At 44.5% G+C, this 16,206-nt stretch overlaps 1 protein-coding gene across 1 annotated transcript in view; it reads left to right on the forward strand.

Annotated features, from left to right (window-relative positions):
• The window catches only part of LOC135219784 (U3 small nucleolar RNA-interacting protein 2-like), a 183,140-nt gene that overhangs the window by 12,703 nt on the left and 154,231 nt on the right, over nt 1-16,206 (forward strand). The gene's annotated exons all lie outside the window — the stretch shown is intronic.

Consider the following 16,206-nt stretch of genomic DNA (forward strand, 5'->3'; position numbering starts at 1 on the left):
ACACCCCGATCAATTGGACAGAGGCTTGGATCCCTCCCTCGCTCTTACGACCAGGAGGCTTCCAAGGTTGGGCGAACACCAGTCTGTTCACAAAAGACTCAGATTCCTCCCACCAAGAAGTGAGTCTTCCTATTGTAAAAGGACCGAAGGTTTGTATGCCGTGTCGGAACAAATGACAATTTGTCCAAAATTGCATTTTTCCTAACTATACAAACCTGAGGTCCTTTTACACATAGCCCCACCTCATGCCACCCCTCACTCTGCAGTTTTTGCTTGGGCCAAAAGCAAAAAGTGATTTGTTTACCTCCCAGTCGCGCGCGCGCGCCTGTCGGACAAGCAGTTACTACCGAACCCCTTGTTCGAAAGCTTACGACCTATCCAGCTGCCGCTAGTACCTTCCTTTTATTGTAAAAGGACCTCAGGTTTGTATAGTTAGGAAAAATGCAATTTTGGACAAATTGTCATTTTTCGATTTTAGATACTTGGTTATTGTCATGACAACACCAAATCAGCTTTTGTAATTACCGAAATCCGTTTCGGTTAAATATAATTGCTCGAGCGTATTCTTTATGCTCGATGGTTCTAGCCGAACGCATTCCTTCGTGGAATAATGGATTACCTGGCAACTCAGGATGACGAGTCACCGAGAGCTACTGCGTATTGAACTGCCTGATAGCGGCTCAGTATCAGCTAGGTCTCGGAGATGCAGGTCGGTTACGTCTCTCTCTCCCCTGGTTTGATTGACTACCGAACCGTATCTCTGCCCAACAATCATGGACTTAGGTCTCTGATTAACGGGATTCTCGCAATAATGAAGGACCATCTACTGCTGTGACGCTCGATTTCATCGCCTTCGACATTGCGAGAATTTTCAACAGAGATATCTCTTGGACTCTTTCATCTTTCTGTTTACCGCACGGTAACAGAAGTCTGTACTAGTCAACCGCTGCATCGCACCGCGATAATGCGATGATTTTGCAGACATCTGAGTTTGTCTTCAAAATATCTCGTATTCGTAGGTGTGCAATTATTCATTGCTCGCCCGAATTAACAGATATGTCAGAAGACATCGCCTACTCTCCGACCTGACAGCTCTACTTCCAAATGTTCAGCCCATGAGAAGCAGTTCTTCAGGCAGTATTTCCCTGTCTTCATTACTGAAAAGCGCTCCGCTTTTATTGCAACTACGATCCACACCGGACAGCAATGAATAGCGGTTAGCGTTCTCAGTCTTTGTAGCACAGGTTCAGAATCTTGAGAATCCTTCTCTCGGTTCAGCTGTGAAGACGTAGGTTGCATTTCTGTACACCTTCGTCTTCAACGACACATAGTGTTGTTTCTCCTTAGCCGAGAATCAACTATACTATGAGATATCTTGCCATCAAGGACCTCGGTCTCTAGAAGGCAATTGACTTTCGCCTGTGGTTCACATGCCTTAAGAGAGTCATCACCTTGCCTTCTGGCATCGGTGACGAACAAATTATTTGTTTAGTCTCTTGGCATAACCCTTTTAAGGCGAAGGTCACTGACTTGCTCGGGTGCTTGGACAACTTGCCTCCTACCGAACGCAGTCAGTCGGCAGCTGTCAGAGCGCCCAAGTCTGTTACGAACTTCGCTGTGGACTTAGTTCGGTTGTTCCATAACAATCTTTTCTTCGTCCTAACGGCTTGTCACAGTACCATACCATCGACACCCACCATTGAGTGTCGGTGTCCTATCCACTACCGAGAACAACAACTTCGCTGCAGACGGATAGACCAGTATGGGTACAGGACATCACCGAAGTCGAGAAGAGGGATAGGTCATACGACCATTCCCTTCTTTTCCTCTGAGGTAATTGCATGACTTTTCCTGCGAAGTCAAGCAGCAGGGGATGGGGATTCGTGACGCTCGATTTCGTACCGAATTCGTAGCGAAGACTCTGAACCCTTCGGTTCCTGACGATCGGTTAGAGTCCTTCACAATCCCCTCCCTAATGGACTTCACGCCTTCGATGCGAAGGAGATGCTGCTTTGTCCTGAAAGCGCGACCGCGCTTTCTGAAGAAACTCGACATCCCAGGCTGAGTGTTGAAGACTCTTCGTCAGCACCAAGATGACCTAGAAGTACACTCCCTCGAGTTACACAAGAACTTCTCCGTGGCGCAGGTACTGAAGGCAGGGGTCTGGTACAACCATACCATAAGGCAACCTCCTTCTACCTTTTGGATATTGCCCACAGGTCCTTGGATCGTTTTCCTTAGGACCCGTGGTGGCTGCTCAACACGTTGTCTAGCTAACCCAGAACCTAGCAGGCTGAACAGCATCGCAGTCCTGGTGTGACTGTAAGAATAGATAAGTGAATGAGAGAGTGACTGGCTTCTCTTCCTATCTTTTTCTCCCCCTCTACCTGGGTGGGTAGAGGGATACGGTCATCACCTTGCTGGATAAGGACGAGATGCCGGTGAGCTACTCGACAGAGCCCCACCCCATCCTATCCCTTTCACTAGGGATGGGAGCGAATATCCACCACTTCCTCCTACAAGGGGGGGGAAGTGGATGCCAACAAGAGACAAAACCATAACTTTATGTTGCCTCTTGCAAATAGGAACTTGTTCTTGTTTGCTGGTAACGAAGAGATAGCTTGCCTCTCTCTTAGTACTTGTCCAGAGGTCTGACCATTGATCCTGCGGTGCACCCCGATCAATCGGACAGAGGCTTGGATCCCTCCCTCGCTCTTACGACCAGGGAGGCATTCCAAGGTTGGGCGAACACCAGTCTGTTCACAAAAAGACTCAGATTCCTCCCACCAAGAAGTGAGTCTTCCTATTGTAAAAGGACCGAAGGTTTGTTATGACCGTGTCGGAACAAATGACAATTTGTCCAAAATTGCAGTTTCATACAATCAACTTACCTGTCAGATAATATAAACATAGCTAAGACTTCCGTCGTCCCCGACAGAAATTCAATCAAATTTCGCGCCACTCGCTACAGGTAGGTCAGGTGATCTACCGACCTGCCCTGGGCGGCAGGACTAGGAACCATCCCCGTTTTCTATCATATTTTCTCTGTCGCCGGTGGTATCACATTGTTGTTATTACCTCCTGACTTAGATTCATTTTCAACATTTGATCAACGTTTTTCGGCTTGGTGACGTATTTGGATCGTGTTTTGGCATTCGCTACTGTGGACTGTTTTTGGAATAACTCTTTTGGATTTTTCTCAGTATGTCTGATTCTAATGTGAGTGTGAGAATGTGTGTGAATGTAGGCTGCAGGGTGAGGATAACCGAAGGCTTCGGTTGATCCTCACACTGTATGCCGTAAATGTAGGGGGGTTCAGTGTTCTGCTAATAATACTTGTAAGGAATGCGAGGGATTGAATGCAGAAGAGTGGAAGACTTTGACTTCTTATTTGAAGAAGTTAGAGAGGGATAGAGTTAGACGACTGAAAGGTGTGAGTTCAAGGCCTATTGAGCCTTTCACGGATAATTCTAAATCCTACTGATGTAGATTCTCCCTATATATCTCATTCTCAGAGTGCTTTTTCGGTTCGCTCGGATTCGCCTCGGAAATCGCCATCTGAAAGCTACTATTAGAGACATGAAGTCCAAGATGGCTGACTCCAAAGGTAAGGCTAGTGATAGTGAACATTTCAGTGAAGTGAGTTCTCCCAGTGTGGTGGAGGGGGCGTTTGATCGTCCCTGCGACGCTCCCAGGCCTAGACCTCTTCCAAGCTCCCATGCCCAGAGAGAAGGAAAGTCGAAAGCCTTAAGGAGGTCGTGGGGAATCCCCAACGGTCAGACGTCCCTTCAGCTAGCTCTGCTTCATGGCAGGCGGCTCAAGGGCGCTATAGAAAAAGCGTCCTTCGCGAGTGTTTCTCGTCCTCTCCCTCTCCCTCACCTAAACAGGGTGGAAGGAGTCGAACTTATCGAGACCGCTGAAGCGTCATATGAAGCCCGACATAGATTCGAGCCCAGAGCGCTTCTCGATGACGCTCCGTCTGCTATTAAGAAAGCGAAGGTGGCTTCAGCGTCACCTGACGCTTGTGCGGAAGTACCCCTTCATTCTTCTTCCCCGAGTGATTGACGAAAGGCGTCATGCACTAGACGTGGGAGAAGCGTCAAGAAAAGATAATTATGGCGGTTCAGGAACAACTGTCATCTCTTGTGGGAGTTTTAGCGCCCCGTCGGAAGGAAGGACGTGACGCTTCCAATTAAAAGAAGTCCTCGTCCTCTCTCACCTGCTCGAAGAGAAGCGTCAGACATACGTGAAACTGCTAAACGTCTGCAGAAGCTGCGAGTTCGAGAGCTAGAACGGGGGCTTACGAGAGTTTCGTAAAGCCAGACGTAAAGACCGTCTTTTTAGAGTGAAAGCGTCATTCAGCGATGTAACGTTTTAGAAGTGAAGCGTCATCAAAGCGGATCTTAGACGTGACGCTCCATCCAGTATGGTGACGCCGAGTAGGACGCCTTTATAGAGAGCGGAGCGTCTTCCAGACGCGAAGCGTCATCAAGACGTCAACAAGAGACGTCAGCCATGACGCTCGGAGAACGGGAAGCGTCATACAAGGCGTCTTCTAAAGTTCAAGAGAAGCCGGAGCTTGTGACGCCTTCCAAGTCTTGTAAAACGGGAAAGAGGAAAGATATCATTCCCTTAGCCCCTCTCCTATTAGGAGTTTGTCTCCTCCAGAAGAGGAAAGTTCAGAAAGGAGAACGGAGACTCAGATAAATCCCGAGTTGGAGGAAAACTCGGATGATGAAGATCATGGAAGAGAGGGTTTGTCCAACTATAAGGTTTTGACTACCCTGCTTCTTGAGGAGTATGGACGAGTTGACTCCTGCTGCTCCTCCTTCTCCGCGCTCGCTCTTTTCCAGTGCTAAGACGAAGAGCCCTCGTCTTTTCTAAACATGAAACCCACCATACTCGATGAAGCGGCATTACACGCCTTAGACTTATGGATGAAGTCTAAGAAAGACATAGTCAGGACAGTCTTTTGCATGCTCCAGCAAGATTAGCTGGGAAAAGAGGCATATGGTATAAGACGGGAGAGAATATGGTATCGCTCTCCCTTCTACAACAGAGGCAGATTTTTCGACTTTGGGTTGACGCCTCAAGGCGTCCAAGTCTCAATCTGCACGAATTACATGGAGTATTTCTGAACTGGATCATCTCCTCAAGGGACTCTTTCATGTATTGGAAGTCTTCAACTTCTTAGATTGGTCCCCTTGGGGTGATGTCCAAGAAAGCCCATGATTCAGAAGGAATCGAACCTGAAGCCCTGTTATGCATTTTGTCTTGCATTGACAAAGCGGTACAGGATGTTCTTTTGAAGTCTCTTTCATTATTTGGAGCAGGTCTTTTTAAAGAAAAGGACGGTGTCGGCTGGCCCGCCTTCTTAACAAAGGCATGTCTCGCATGCTCAGATGGGCAGCTCTACTGTATGCGCCTCTTTCTGACTTTTTTTGTTCCCTTCTCAGTTAGTGAAGGACGTTGCTCACTCTTTAACTGAGAAGGCGACTCAGGATCTTCTGACGCAGTCAGCCAGGAAGAACGAAACCTGTTTTTCGGTAATCTGACAAGAAAGGACCTAGTACATCAATGCGCCCTTTCGAGGTGGTCCGACCTCCAGACCTGCCCGCAAGAAGGAAGGCTCCGGAGAAGAGAGGTAGGTCTGCCTTTCGTCCCTTTAAAAAGGGAAAATGAAACATCTCTCCTCCAAGCACCAGTAGGTGCCAGGCTCCTGGGATTCGTGGAGGCCTGGACACTGATAGACGCGGACGCGTCTTCATTGACTATCTTAAGGGAAGGAGGATATCGTATCCCTTTCCTGAACACTCCTCCCCTAACGTCAATACCAAGGGAACTATCAGCCAAGTACAAGGACCCTGTGCTGAGGGATACTCTTCGATCGATGGTGGAACAAATGTGGGACAAGAGAGCGATAGAACTAGTACTGGATCAAAACTCCCCGGGGTTTTACAATCGACCTTTTTCTAGTGGCGAAAGCCTCGGGAGGCTGGAGACCAGTATCTGGACGTCAGCTCTCTGAACAAATTGTTCAGAAGGAGAAGTTCTCCATGGAGACTTCTGCTTCAGTCCTAGCGTCATTACGACAAGGAGATTGGATGGTGTCTCTAGATCTCCAGGACGCCTACTTTCACGTCCCGATCCACCCGTCATCGAAGAAGTACCCCTCCGTTTCATGACGGGGGGTTTGGAAGGATCTTTTCAGTTCAGAGCCTTGTGTTTCGGCCTGCCCCTGTCCACAAGCTCCTCAGGTCTTCACAAGCCTGATGAAGAATGTGGCGAGATTTCTTCACCTCAAAGGAGTGAATGTCTCTATGTATCTAGACGACTGGCCTCATCAGTGCCAGATCGGAGAGACAGTGCTTGGAGGACCTAAAGTTGACTCTGGATTTGACCAAGGCGTTGGGATTGCTTGTGAACCTCGAGAATCTCAGCTGACCCCCCAGACAAAGACCTAGTCTATCTGGGATTCGATGGATTCTCGGGGTTTTCGAGTTTTTCCTTCGCAAGAGAGAAACGCAAAAGGTTTGCGGATAATCTCTCTCTTCTTAGAGAAGCAACAAACGTCGGCGAGGGAATGGTTGAGCCTTCTGGGACACTTTCCTCGCTGGAACAATTCTTCCCTCTAGGAAGACTTCATATACGTCCACTTCAATTCTTCCTCAAGAGGTCTTGGAGCTGGAAAACCGGACAACTGTCGGACGTTTTTCCCATCCCAGTGGAGATAAAGGCACACCTACAGTGGTGGTTGCTACCTCTGGAAGAGAACAAAGGGATCTCTCTAAGAACACAGAACCCAGACCTAGTGTTGTTCTCCGACGCGTCGGAGACAGGTTGGGGAGCGACATTAGGCTCAGAGGAAGTGTCAGGCACCTGGGAACCAGCACAGGTGTCCTGGCACATAAACTGCAGGAGCTCTTCGCCGTACATCTGGCCTTAAAGAGCCTAGAACCTCTGGTGTCAAACAAGGTAGTGCAAGTAAACGTGGACAACACCACCGCACTTTGCCTACATTCGGAAGCAGGGAGGGACGCACTCCTCGTTCCTTTACGAGCTCACGAGAGACTATTACTTGGACGTCTCAGGAACATCTCCCTGCTGACAAGATTCGTACAGGGAGTAAGGAATGTGAGGGCGGACAGGCTCAGCAGGAGGAACCAGGTCCTTCATACAGAATGGACTCTACACGAGGGAAGTATGTCTCGAGCTCTGGTCTCTGTTGGAACTCCTCATGTGGATCTCTTCCGCAACATCATTTCAAAAAAGGCTCCCAGTGTTTTTTGTTTCCGGTCGTGGAAGATCCAAGAGCAATTATGGTAGACGCCTTCCTGCTAAACTGGTCTCGAGTAGACGTTTATGCTTTTCCCCCATTCAAAATCCTGGGGTTAGTAATGAAAAAGTTTGTGGCGTCAAAAGAGACGAGGATGACGTTAATAGCCCCCTTTTGGCCGGCCCAGGAATGGTTCACGGAGGTGGTGGAGAGTGGATCGTTAGACTTTCCAAGATACCTACCAAGAAGGACGGATCTTCTCAGACAACCACACTTCAAGAGGTACCATCAAAAACCTCCCCGCTCTCGCTCTGACTGCCTTTCGACTATCGAAAGACTTGTCAGAGCGAGAGGCTTTTCTCGCGAAGTGGCAAGCGCGATCGCGAGAGCACGCAGAACCTCCACTACGAAAAGTATACCAGTCGAAGTGGGAGGTATTTAGAAGGTGGTGTAGAACCAAGAAGTTGTCCTCCTCCTCTATTCCTCTATAGCGGAAAATTGCTGATTTTCTTGCTATTCCTGAGAGTAAAATCTCATCTAGCCGCTATCCACAATAAAGGGATACAGAAGTATGCTCTCGGCTGTATTCAGAACAGAGGATTAGATCTGGCAAATAACAAAGATCTCCACGATCTCATAAGATCTTTTGAGACTTCAAAGTCTAAGGAACCAATACCTCCGAACTGGAACCTGGACGTAGTCCTCAAATATCTGTCTTCGGATAGATTCGAACCTCCTCTCTGGCATCGTTTTAGAGACATAACTAGAAAATGCCTTTCCTTGTATCTTTAGCTACGGCAAAAAGAATTAGTGAATTACAAGCTCTGCAGGATAAAGTAGGATTCAAGGGAGACTCGGCTATTTGCTCGTTTAATTTTTTTTTTTTAAGACCCTGTTTTTAGCGAAAAACGAGAATCCCACGAATCCCTGGCCTAAGTCATTCGAAGTCAAAGGAATGTCGAGTCTCGTAGGCAGAGAAGCAGAGAGGTCTCTATGCCCTGTTAGAGCTCTGAAGTTCTACCTTCAGAGAAAGCGTCAGTTGGGAGGCTCTAGACAAGGTCTTTGGTGCGCGGTAAAAGACCCCACAAGACTGATGTCCAAGAATGCTCTGGCGTTCTTTGTAAGAAACGTCATTACGGACGCTCATAAGGTCTGTCCTGACGAACAATTACAACTACTGAGAGTAAAAGCTCATGAAGTAAGAGCGGTTGCGACGTCTCTCTCGTTTTATAAGAATATGTCGCTTAAAAAAACATCATTGATACGACATACTGGAGATGCAACTCAGTATTTGCATCTCATTACTTGAAAGACGTACGTGTGCGTATGAGAAGTGTTTTTTCTCTAGGTCCTATCGTATCGGCAGATACGATTCTGGGTACGGGAGCCGACACCAATCCTTAAAATGTATATACTGTTCTTCTTTTTTGGATATGGTCGAGAGTCTCTTCGAACAATGGAGGATTTGGCTCGCACGGGCGGCCGTCTATGTTGTTCAGTAAGAGAATTCTTGTCATATCCAATTAGTTGAGTATAATTTTTTTTTTTTGGAAAATTATGTATGTGTGCGTAGTGGTTTTGAGTTACGGTTGTTGTGACGAGTTCGGGGATAACTCGTAACAATCCTTAGTTCTAACATATGGTTAGGATCAGGTGGTCGGGATTGTTGTGTGCTCCTTCATAAGGTGTATTGTCATATAAGTGGATCAGCACCCATTGACAAAGTCCTTTTAGGCTCTGCCGAGTAAGCGGATAAGACCCCATCGGCAGACCCACAAGAACTTCTTGGCCATAGATCATATATCTCGCTAAAGTTTCTTGAGGTGATGCAGACTACTGGAAACAAACACGAAGTCTACCACCTATCAGGTAGGAACCAAGGTTTTATTTATACCTACAACATATGTTGTTTACCTGTCTATTCCATATAGTAGCTGTCTCTTACCCTCCACCGAAGGGTGCCAATCAGCTATGTATATATCTGACAGGTAAGTTGATTGTATGAAAATGATATTGTTATGTTACAATAAAGTTTCATACATACTTACCTGGCAGATATATACAATTAAAGGCCCCACCAGCCTCCCCGCAGGAGACAGGTGGAAGAGAGAAAATATGATAGAAAACGGGGATGGTTCCTAGTCCTGCCGCCCAGGCAGGCCGGTAGATCACCTGACCTACCTGTAGCGAGTGGCGCGCAAATTTGAATTTCTGTCGGGGACGACGGAGTCTTAGCTATGTATATATCTGCCAGGTAAGTATGTATGAAACTTTATTGTAACACAATACAATTTTTTATCATTTTTCCTAACTATACCCCAAACCTGAGGTCCTTTTACACATAGCCCCACCTCATGCCACCCCTCACTCTGCAGTTTTTTGCTTGGGCCAAAAGCAAAAGTGATTTGTTTACCTACCAGTCGCGCGCGAGCGCCTGTCGGACAAGCAGTTAACTACCGAACCCCTTGTTCGAAAGCCTACGAACCTATCCAGCTGCCGCTAGTACCTTCCTATTGTAAAGGACCTCAGGTTTTGTATAGTTAGGAAAAAATGCAATTTTGGACAAATTGTCATATTGACAACTAAGCAGCATACCTACTATGGGTTCAGCGACAGTGCAAGCACGTTTTTGGGCAATACCTATTTCTGTAATGAACACTTGTATCAGAACGAGATTTTGCTATAGTGCATTACAGCCCAGTGCCGGTAATTTATAAGGCTATCGTGAATCACTAATCGTAAAGAATAACAACATTTGTCCTTGTACCAAGAGCCAAACACTCCATTATCAGAAATGATAACGAACACGCGTAAAAAGCTCCACCTACCCTCTCCCCCCCCCCTCCACCGCCACTGTCTTTCTTCCTTCGCCTTCCTTTCTCTCTCTCTCTCTCTCTCTGTTGCCATTCGGTATGTGTTCACCCTCCAAACTGGTATAAGACTACACACAAAACGTTGAAATTGGTGAAATTAGGCTATGTATTGGAAGTATATATACATAAATATTAAAGGAATTTTATCATTATTGCATTACTATGACAACTAGAATTCATGGAAACAGTTTATAATAATGAATCGGCGTATGTGTGAAGCCTCCACTAATGTGGCAACGATGATTTGCCATTCTTAGCATGTAAACATTAAAGGTTAATTTTTTTCTGGCATACAGTTGTTAAGAAATTCAAAATACTAATATAGACTTAAATCAATGAAAGTGCTAGCAAAAACAAAAAAGCAAAAAAAAAAAAAAATATATACAATCCACTTATCCGTAGTCGTTCCTCTATGGTTTTCGGCAGCCAGATGTACGAAAAGGTTAGAAACAGTGGATTGTATCTACTTTAGAAATATCTGTAATTTTTTGGGGTAATTTGCTTGCAAAAACGGGATAATATACATGAATTAAATTAAAATTTTTAAATAACAAAGTAAAGTTGAACTAAATAATGAGTAAAGTATCATTTAGGGAATAACACTTTGCAGTTTCGTCGTCTGCTGTTCGTAACTGTGTTTGTGGGGCGCACGCTTAGGAACCAGGAACAGCAACTGGTTTAAAGTGCAATGTGGAGTGAATTGAGACCAAAATGTGTATAATAGCAATCAAATAAGCACTGTGGAGTTTCAGTTGTGATGGCAGTAAGGATAAAAACCACCGATTACAAGGTAAAAATTAATTCAGTTCAAACCATGACCCCGGGAATAAAAAGTTTCATACTTTCACTAATATAGGCAACAAAATATTGTTTTATTGTGCTGATTACAACTGCAATGTTACATATGTATGCTAACATTGTTCAAATGAGTGCTGGGAAGGCTTGGAAAGATGGTTGTCATCACTGATCAGAACCTGTACATCCACACGGTAGCCGCCATATTGGATTTCAAAACTGCCTTGAAAACATATTTTACGAAGAGCGTCACATGCTTATTTTAGTTCGTATGGGGCTTTCATATATCACATTATGTTGACAAAACTTCAATCTTTTGAATGGTATGCTTGGAGTTGTAATTGTATTCTTGTTTCACCATTTAAATATTGAGTGAATAAGACCTGTCCACCGTGATAAGGGTTGGTAGTCGCTAGTGTTTCCCCCTAATAGTACCTAGGCTACCTAGTAGCTATATTTCTGGTGACAGAAGTTCACTCTCAACGTGGTTCGGAAGTCATGTAAATTCGTTGGTTCTGTTGCTGAATAACCGCTGGTTCCATGCAACGTAAAAACACCATAGCTACAAACAAAACAAACAAACATAGGCTAATGTGATATATGAAAGTACCATTCGAACTAAAATAAGCATGTGAGGTCTTCGTAAAATATGTTTTCAAGGCAGTTTTGAAATCCAATATGGCATCAACCGTCTGAGGTGTCATTCGTAACCGCAAAGGACCCAACATCTTTCCCAGCCTTCCCAGCACTCATTTGAACAATGTTAGCATAGGGTAAAACACCGCATGGACTGGCCAACTCGCCGACTACCACGGCTAGGCCACCCTCCAAAAAAAGTACTTTTAACGCGTCCTGGCACTGGAGATGGTCATCAGTCACGCGTTGTTGTTGGTGAGTGAAGGAGCTAAAGACCTCTACTCTCCTTTCGAAGTAGGTAAGTATTTTCTCCAAAGTTAGAAATTAAGGCCATATTTTAGGATTTAAACAGGGTAATGAAAAGGGTGGCCAACGCAGTGCCCACACAACCAAAACACTTTCAAAATTTTTACTCACAGCTCAGAATATTTAGAAGATTGACGCCATGTCGATGTTTGCGGAGTTGCTTGTCTCAATAAACTTCCCATTTCCTGTGCTAAATCCGCACACTGTTTGTACCCATTGACGCTGGGGCACTTTCATCACAACAATCGTACACCTGACCTCTAACCATACTTATCGAAGGGGACTATGGCATTCTTTGCGGCGTTTTGCACTCTTCAATTGTTTATCAGTGTTGTCAATTGGTAAGTGTTTACCCTCCAAACTGGGTATGAGACTTACACAAAACCGGGGAAATAAGTGAAATTAGCATATCTTTTGTAGTATATATACATATTACAGCAATTTTATCATTACTGCATTACTTTGACAACTAGAATTCATGGAAACAGTTTGTAAATGCATCGGCGTATGTGTGACGCTCCACTAGATTGGCAACGATGAGTCATTTTTCCTCGCATCGTCTGCTCGTAAGTATACATCCAAAATATTTGTAATTTTTCGTGGTTAATTTGGTTGCAAAAAAAGGGATAAAATACATGAATTAAATAAACATTTTGAAGTAAAGTTAAACGAAATAATGAGTAAAGTAAACAATTAAGGGAATAAAACTTTGCACCCATAATCAGTGTTGTCGTCTGCTTCTCATAACTGTATTTGTGGAGTGAATACTGAGGAACCAGGAACAGCAACGTGGTTCAAGTGCAGTGTGGAGTGAATTAAGACCAAATTGTGTATAATTACAATCAAATAAGCACTGTGGAGTTTACAAGGTAAAAATGAATTCAGTTTAAACCATGACCCCTGGAATAAAAGTTTCATACTTTCACTAATATAGGCAACAAAATGTTTTATTGTGCTGATTACAGCTGCAATCTTGAGTAAGATCAATAAACGTTAAATATATTTGCTAGCATTGTTCAAACAAGTGCTGGGAAGGCTGGGAAAGATGTTGGATTGTCCGTGGTTAGACTGGCCAGCCTCACGATTGCCGCCATATTGGATTTCAAAACTGCCTTGAAAACATATTTTACGAAGAGCGTCACATGCTTATTCTAGTTAGTATGGGGCTTTCATATATCACATTATGTTGACGAAACTTCAGTCTTTTGAATGGTAAGCTTAAAGTTGTAATTGTATTCTTGTTTCACCAATGAAATATCGATTGAATAAGGCCTGGCCAGCGTGATGTCGATGGATCGTCCGTGATTGTTTACCCTATATAGGTGTAATGTTTATTAATCTTACTCAAGATTGCAGTTGTAATCAGCACAATAAAGCAACATTTTGTTGCCTATATTAATGAAGTATGAAACTTCTCATTCCTGGGGTCATGGTTTGAACTGAAATTCATTTTTACCTTGTAATTGGTGATTTTATCCCTACTGCCATCACAACTGAAACTCCACAGTACTCATTTGATTGTAATTATACATGTTTTGATCTTAATTCACTCCAAATTGCACTTAAAGTACGTTGCTCTTCCTGGTTCCTAAGCGCACACTCCACAAACTCAGTTGCGGGCAGCACATGAGAACATGGTTTATGAGGTGCAAAGCTATTCCCTTAATTGTTTACTTTAGTATTATTTTGTTTAGCTTTACTTTATGTTGCTTCAAAATGTTTATTTTAAATCATGTCTATTATCCCATTTTTGCAACCAAATTAACCCCGAAAAATTACAGATATTTCTAAATTAGATACAATCCAATGTTTCTAACCTTGTCGTACATCTGGCTGCCGAAAACCATCGCGGAGCAGACGATGGATTAGTGGATTGTGCCATTTTTTTTTTTTTTTTTTTTTTTTTTTTTTTTTTTTTTTTTTTTTTTTTTTTTTTTTGCGCCAGTTCTTTTCATTGATTTAAGTCTATAGTACGTATTAGTATTTGTTCCGATACGTATACAAACCCTCTGTCACCGGTTGTAAGCTTCGAACAAGGGGGTTCGGTAGTTAACTACTTGTCCGTCAGTTGGCGGTCAGCTCGACTGCGAGGAGAGGAGTCACTTTTCTTTTGGCCGCGCTAGTGGATGGATGTGCTGCTCGTCTCTCTGCCCGGTTCTGTCGTATGCTTGGTTTGCTTCATTGCGTGAAGACTTTTTTGCTTTTCCTTTTACTGTGTGCTAGTGTAAAGGATATAAGTAAGTACGTGTATGTTTTTTATTCATACAGTGCTTTATTGTTATGGATATGGAACCACGAGACCCGGAGAGACCCCCTCGCCCCCCCATCAACTGCAGATTGGGCCCTGGTGTGGAGGGCCGTAAGTGTGGGGCCTTCCGATCATCTGTAGAGGTTGATCCTCATGGTTTTTGTACTCGGTGTAGAGGGCGAGAATGCTCTCGCACCGAGACATGTGATACATGTATTTTTTGGTCGGAGGAGCAGTGGGAGCGCTATGGGAGGAGGAAGAAGCCGCGCAAGCCGGCCAAGGAGTCGTCGGAGGGTTCTCTGGCTACGCCCTTGGTCACAGACACGTCTTCCTCTTTTTTCCCTCCATCTCAGCTCCCTCGTATGTCGTATGGCTCCTTCCCCTTCGGGGGAGGTTTCTCACTCCTCCTCTCTCGATCAGTCGAGCGTGGAGGGGGGCCCGAGATACCCCGACATCCAGTTGTACTCGGGGTCCTCCGTTCGCTCGGGGTGGGAACTGTCCCCCCCCCCCCCCCCCTCCCCCCCCCATTGTGTGAAGGAGACCCCCCTTCCCACTAACTCACCCAACTTTTCCTTCCTCAGACTTGCTTGCCACGGGGGACGATCTCTTAAGGGCTTGCTGCATGGAATCAAAGATTTGATCTGTTTCACTAAAGGACACTGCTGACAACACTATTTTTTTTATCTTTAGCCTATAGCCCTGCACTGTCTAGTAACTTAAATACTAAAATACATTTTGGTATACTTACTTTGTACCTCTCCAGAACTGTACTTCTCTTTACAAATTCAAAAGTATACTTTTCCAGTGTATGTTCCTTCTCCTTTTTGTAACTGTCAAACCTTGTCCATGCCTCATATGCTGCTGACATTTCCTCCTTCTTGTACCACTTGTCCAAGTGTTTTTTGTAAAACTTTCATTCCATCTTTGACTGTCAACTTATTGATATCCACTTCCTCGAAAATCTTGCTCTTTACCTCATTTCTCTCTGGGAATGACAGGGCAATAACACTGCTTGTTTCGTTTTCTCAATGCTTGTGACAAGCTGCCAAGCTTTCAGCTCTTGTTTCAAGTGGTCATGGCCCTTATCAGCACCAAAAACTGGCAACACCAGCCTACTGCCACATTGGCCCATGCTACTCATATTTACGACTTCTTATCTTCTAAACTACTCATTAAGCTCCTCTTTCCTGCCACAACCATGCTCTGCTACCATTTGTTGATCGTTTAGACCAGTGTGGCAGGACAAACCAAAGGTAACAAGTGCCTACATCATTACCCTTCGTTATCCTTCCCGCTCACAACATAAACATAAACAAAACTCACAGACAAATGACGTTATACACAAACATTCTCAACAGAGTTAATGGAGAGGTGACTGTGTGATCACCTGCAAGATGCTTTACTACCTATAGAATGTTGCCCACTGGCCTTGGACATGTTTCCATGGACCAGTGGTGGCTATTTAGTGGGTTGGATAACAAGCCCAGCTCACGATGTGACAGGTAGTGCCTTGTCTAGGTATCTTGTTGGCAGAAGACATGATGGGAGTGACTGGTCCTCCTCTTCTCTCTTTCTCCGATCCTCTCCAGTATATGGAGAGTCAGTGTGTCCTTTCATATACAGTCTGGTTGGATGTAAGTGTAGGTTAACTATCTGACTCTGGCACCTATCTTTTCAGTGGTGGTAAAGGGATGGAACTTCCCCACCACTCTTGGCAACGGGAGAGGAGGACAGATAGTAAAGCACTTATGGATTGTTTTTGCCTGTTTTATTGTTTCTGACACTCCAGTATGGGTTCTTAAAGTCTGAGTGACTAAAGGTATACAAACCTTGTACTTATTGGTATGGAAGTAGTAAATGCTACTTCCCATATATGCAGTATGCTAGAGGTGTTGGGTACCTTCATCTAAACAAACGAGGAAGGTAGCACCCCAGGTTGCTGAACCTGCCAGTCAGTTCAGAGAGTACCAGATTCCTCATATCAGTGGGTAAATCTCCTATGTAAAGTTTAACCTAAAGGTTTGTATTTGTTGTCAGAACATATAGCAAATAATAAAAGTAATTTATATTTT

This window comes from Macrobrachium nipponense, chromosome 1 (assembly GCF_015104395.2).
Source record: "Macrobrachium nipponense isolate FS-2020 chromosome 1, ASM1510439v2, whole genome shotgun sequence".
NCBI lineage: Eukaryota > Metazoa > Arthropoda > Malacostraca > Decapoda > Palaemonidae > Macrobrachium > Macrobrachium nipponense.